The sequence below is a fragment of the Myotis yumanensis genome, unplaced genomic scaffold (genome assembly GCF_028538775.1).
Source record: "Myotis yumanensis isolate MYYU_CA2020_CCGP unplaced genomic scaffold, mMyoYum1.0.hap1 SCAF_2, whole genome shotgun sequence".
Classification (NCBI taxonomy): domain Eukaryota; kingdom Metazoa; phylum Chordata; class Mammalia; order Chiroptera; family Vespertilionidae; genus Myotis; species Myotis yumanensis.
This window is the reverse complement of record NW_027223753.1, coordinates 162707073-162713072: the sequence shown is the minus strand read 5'-3', so window position 1 is coordinate 162713072 and position 6000 is coordinate 162707073. Positions and strand designations below refer to the sequence as shown.

General features: G+C 43.2%; 1 non-coding gene across 1 annotated transcript; it reads left to right on the top strand.

Annotated features, from left to right (window-relative positions):
- The first annotated feature begins 844 nt into the window (after nt 1–844).
- LOC139004551 (U6 spliceosomal RNA) lies at nt 845–950 on the top strand. Its single transcript, XR_011470428.1, has one exon. It is a non-coding gene; the product is annotated as a U6 spliceosomal RNA (small nuclear RNA).
- Nucleotides 951–6000: the final 5050 nt, after the last annotated feature.

Sequence of the window (6000 nt, the reverse complement as noted above, 5' to 3'; positions counted from 1 at the left end):
GTAGGGAGTGTGCAGGAGGCAGCTGATCAATGTTTCTCTCGCATTGATGTTTCTAACTCTCTATCCCTCTCCCTTCCTCCTGTAAAAATTCAATAAAATATATTTTTTTAAAAAAAGAACAGCTCCAGGCACCCAGTGAACACTAGTTGTGTATTTCACAAACAAATAAAGTGTTGACACGTGGGTGTGGGAGGAGACCTAGTTAGAAACACCCACCCTTGGGTGGCAATTGAGCTTTTTTTTACACTCTCATATCTCCCTGACCTTAGAAAAATCATGTCATTTTTAAACCTCAGTTTTCTTGCCTGTGAAACAAAAATCATGCAATCACTAACTCAAGAGGGTTCTTAGAAGTACCAAATGAGACCAGTGAGATATTAAGGATGAAAATACGTTATTTGGAAATTATAAAGCACTTTACAAATGTCATTACTATTACTATTGCTTCTTATTCAGAATTCCTGTGAGCAAAAGGACTAGAAAGATGTCCTGAGGCAGAGAATCAAATTTCTGGCGCTGGAGGGATTATCCACCAGGGTTATCTGCCCTTCTCTCCAGCCCCCTCGTTTCCACAACCCCACCCCTAGCTGCTGGCCCAGCCAAGTAGGGAGGAGGGGAGAGCGGTGTCCCTGGCACCCGAAGTTGGAACACAGAGTGCCCTTTCTCCCTCTCTTACAAAATCAAGGCTGTGCAGAGTTCCTGGGAGTAAATGAACAGTGCATCCAGTGTGCCCAGTTGGCAACATTCAGGATTAGATAGACTTTGTGGACTGCCCTAAGCACCTGACGACCCAAGGTAACCTCATTTTCATGGGCACCGGCATTGTTTTAAATAACAGGCGTTGGTGCTTGTTTCGGCAGCACATCTACTAAAATTGGACCGATACAGAGAAGATTAGCCTGGCCCTGCGCAAGGATGACTCGCAGATTTGTGAAGCGTTCCATATTAATTAATTAATTAAGCGTTCCATATTAACGGCTTTGTAAATACACTTTGGAACCCATTGCCTATTTCAGAAGTGGGGACTGTTTGTACAGAAGGAAATCAAACTGCTTGAAGTATGGTAGGTACTTTAGAAAAGAATACAAAGCCTTCACATTACTATAAACTACTGGATATTACCCCATGGGGAAGTTCCCTTTTCTTTTCCTTTTTAAAAATTTTCTTTACTGTTTGGGAAAGAGCCATAGTTACCTAGTGATTTGTCTCTAGAATTAAATCAAGGGGGAAAACAGAGGCCCATATACCCAATGGTTATAGGTTCGATTCCCCTTTAGGGCACATACCTAGATTGCAGGTTCAATCCCAGGTCAGCGCACAACCTATAGATGTTTCTCTCTCACATTGATGTATCTCTTTCTCTCTCTCCCTAAAAATCAAGAAAAACATATAATTAAGTAGGATTTTTAAAAAAAAGTGTGTGTGAAGAGGACTCCATGGATGCCATGTGTAGGAATTAGCTGCCATAGAGGGTAAAAAGCAATATAAAGCTACCAACGAAAGATTCAGCTGAAAGGTAATCAGGAGGAAGTTTTTATCTGGCACATGAGTTCAAGAGGGAAACCTGCAAGCTGACGAAAATCCTTTGTAAATATAGCTGTAATCAACTTTCCAGTATGTCATCAATGGCAGAGATTGGGTGAATTCTGCCTGGAAATATTTAGATCAAGCTTCTTTACCTGAAAGAATGTGAGAAGGTAACTAACATTAGATGTAATTTCACTTTTGTTCCCTATAACTCCAGCATGTAAGTATTAATAAGATTAGAGAACTGATTCTTAGGAATGAGTTGTAGTTTGTCCAAGTCACACAATTATCAATTGGTGGAGCCAGGATGGTCTGACTTTAGTCCAGGGTCATTCAACCACACCATGTCGTCTCCACTATGCAGCTTTATGAAAGAGCCACACTACTGCACTTCCACAAGGTAGACAGGAAAACAACCAGTCTGGAAAGAAGAATGAAATTTGGTTCCCATACATTTGGTACGGGAGTTCAGATACCTTTAGCTACCTGATGAGTATTTTATCTGGGTGATGCTTGTCTTTCTAGTTCATATATATATATATATATCCCCAGGTGAGGATTAAAATTTTTTTAAAATAATACAGAAGCTATAAGGAACAACACATTATCTTACTAATGGATATTTAGGTAATTTCTAATTTTCTTAGGATAAACTATGAACATGATTGTATAGGTGTTCAATAGATTGCTTATGAAAAATATTACTTCTTAAAATTGTCTTTAAAAACCAGATGATCACCTTTTTAAAAATATTTTTATTGATTTTTATAGAGAGGGAAAGAGAAAAGGAAAGAGAAACATCAATGTGAAAGCCCAACATCGATTGGCTGCCTCCTGCACACCCGCTACCAGGGATCAAACCTGCAACCTGGGCATGTGCCTTGACCAGGAATCAAACTGGCAACGCTTTGGGGCATGGGATGACACCCAACCAACTGAACCACACTGGCCAAAGTGACCACCTTTTTCTTCTCTCTCTCAGTCAAGAGCATTTATTTCATTTTTTTCAGTTACAGTTTGCATTAGTTTCAGGTGTACCACATAGTGGTTAGACAATCGTATACTTTACATTGTGTTCCCCCTGATAATTGTATTACCCACATGACACTATAGATAGTTATTACAATATTATTGACTCTATTCCCTGTACTGTACTTTAAAAAAGCTAGATGCCCATCTTCTTGGCATTGCTAAATAGATTTTTCTGGGAGTTAAAGAATGTATATGATGGAATGATAACTCTTTTTTAAAAATATCTTTTTATTGATTTCAGAGAGGAAGGGCGAGGGAGAGATAGAAACATCAGTGATGAGAGAATCATTGATTGGCTGCCTCTTGCATATCCCCTGCTGGGGATCGAGCCCGCAACCCATGCATGTGCCCTGACCTCCTGGTTCATAGATCAACGCTCAACCCCTGAGCCATGTCAACTGGTCAATACGATAACTCTTTAAGATTACTTAAGACCCACCGAAACCGGTTTGGCTCAGTGGATAGAGCATCGGCCTGCGGACTGAAAGGTCCTGGGTTCGATTCCGGTCAAGGGCATGTACCTGGGTCGCGGGCACATCCCTAGGAGGAGATGTGCAGGAGGCAGCTGATCGATGTTCCTCTTTCATCGATGTTTCTAACTCTCTATCCCTCTCCCTTCCTCTCTGTAAAAAATCAATAAAATATATTTAAAAAAAAAAAGATTACTTAAGACCCAGTTAATATCAGCCAAAATGTGACTGAGACCAGGACCACAGAGAATATACTCAGGGTCCAGTCTGAGGTGAGGAAGAACTCTCAGAGCTCTTATTCTGGGCTGAATGTTTTATTTCCCAACAAAATTCAAATGCTGAAATCCTAACCCTCAGTATGATGGTATTTGAAGGTTGGGTCTTTGGGAGGTGCTTAGGTTGTGAGGATGGAACCCTCACGAATGGGATTAGTGCCCTTATACAAGGGACCTCAGAGTGTTTCTTTTTTTAAAATATATATTTTATTGATTTTTTACAGAGAGGAAGGGAGAGGGATAGAGAGTTAGAAACATCAATGAGAGAGAAACATCAATCAGCTGCCTCCTGCACACCTCCTACTGGGGATGTGCCCGCGACCCAGGTACATGCCCTTGACCGGAATCAAACCTGGGACCTTTCAGTCCGCAGGCCGACGCTCTATCCACTGAGCCAAACCGGTTAGGGCTCAGAGTGTTTCTTGAGCCTTCCACCATGTACACAAGAACACAGCAAGAAGAAGGCCATCTATGAACCAGGAAGTGGGCCCTCATCAGACAATCTGCCAGACTCTTGGTCTAGGTCCTAGGATTTCCAGCCCCCAGAACTATGAGGAAGAAACGTTTGTTGTTTAAGCCACCAGTCTACGGCACTTTTGTTACAGCAGCCCGGAAGGACTAAGACAGCTCTCGTGCATGTACGCTTGGGAAGGAAAGGTGAACCTGATGGAGATGTGATGTATTTTCCTGTGAAGGCCTGGACCTAACGAGGAAACCAGGGGCAAAGAGGAAAAGTCAGGCTGAGTAGAAGAGGCTTTCTGAGCAATGCGGCGCCTGAAGCTGAAGGTCCAGGTGGCATCCAGGAGGAAGGTCACCTGGATACCTGAGGCTGAAAACACAGGAGGTTAAGACGCGGTGCCTTCCACTTTCCCCTCTCTGTGGCAATTCTCTTACAAGTGGCCTAATCCTTGAAACAACCGAAAACCTTCCAAAGTCTGGGCTCAGGTTTGCTGCGGGCGACGCCTTCCTTAGGTTCTGTACCAACCCCATCTCTGACAAACTGGCATTAATCCTTTGCCTCAAGCCCTGCAGGGACCAGCAACTCCCTGTATCCTCCTCGTAGACTGGTCTCAGGTCTCCCTTACTTTCATAGTCAGGAGATACCCTTATGTCTCCCACCTAAGCTAAGCTTAACTTTCTTTGTTCATATTTTAGAAACAAAGTTGAGGACAGGAGGTATGTTATGGCATTAGAGTGGTGATAGCATAGGAGGATGGGACTCGAGACAGGTCTAGACACTTTTCAGCACTGGACTAGACCAGAACTGTCCGCATAGTTCCCTTAACTAGTCACACAACAAAAACATTCTTTTACTTGAGAGAACAGAGTATTCCTAAGAAGTGTCTTTAGACTGTAATGCTGGGCCCACTTTTGACATAAGCACAGTGCAGGGAATACAGCCTGACCCTCCTTGACCCGCAAGCGAGCAGCACTTGGCTATGGAAAATCTCCCTTGCCATGAATGCTTGAAACAAATGCCTCTTTCTTGGCCCTCGTTGCTAAAGGAACACGGCTGTAGCGACTGAATAGTTATCTGGCCCAGATCTCCTGCCAGACCTGCCGGCTCTAACAGCATTTCTAGGAAGGAGATTCCACAGGGACTGTTTCCGCAGGAGAACTGTTTCAAATGATCAACAGCCCACACTGAAAAGAAAATATCATTTTTTTCCAAGTTGCAGGAAAGAAACATGGGAAAGGACCTGGCATGTTCAGATTCAGCCAGAGGTTTTAATTCTACCTGCAGCTCTGTTCTGATGTTTGGATCATGGACAGGTTACTCTAAAGCCCTCTTTTCTCATATCCCTTTCCTCTCTGCTGACGGAGGAGAGAAGAGCCCATCCTCTGGACTGTTTCGGTTGTATGTGTCTCATGTCTCCAAGTAGATTGGGAGATTTAGGACAGCAGCTATCACACTGCTTTAGCTCAGCCACTAACTTGTTGGGTGATTATTAAAAATTAAGGCTGCTAGATCATAGGGTAGGGAAATGCTGTAACCACAGGATTTCAGCCAGATCTCTTACTACATTCTTTCGAATTAGGTGGAGACACACAAGCTGGGTGAGGATGGAGACAATGCACCTCACCAAAGAGTTCTGATTGATGGGATCATGTGAATCCAGGGGAAAGACTCTACTTAGGCTCTGTCCTGGTGAAAATGTTGTCCATGACTTGGATGAGTACAGGTGACCTTCGTCTGCAGCCGATATGAAGCCAGAGGAGTCCGTGAATGGAGAGGATGTCAGGATCAGAATCCAAAGAGAGGTCGTCAGGCTGGAGCAATGAGGAGAATTTGGCAAGATATAAGTTAACAGGAGAAAAGCCATGTACCAGGCACTAGGTGGGGAGATGGGCTTTCATAGCAAACACATGAAGGATTTGAGACGAGGTTAATGCACACAAGCAGAGACGTGCTAAGATGACTAAAGGCTGTATTTATAGAGGCATACTGTCAAGAGTAAGGGAGGTAATCCCTTTATACACGTCTGGCCTAGACTTGAGCCTTCCACCAGGTACACAAGAACACAGCAAGAAGAAGGCCATCTATGAACCAGGAAGTGGGCCCTCATCAGACAATCTGCCAGAGTCTTGATCTAGGTCCTAGGATTTCCAGCCCCCAGAACTATGAGTACAAGTTTTTTTTTTTTTTAATATATTTTATTGAATTTTTACAGAGAGAAGGGAGAGAGATAGAGTTA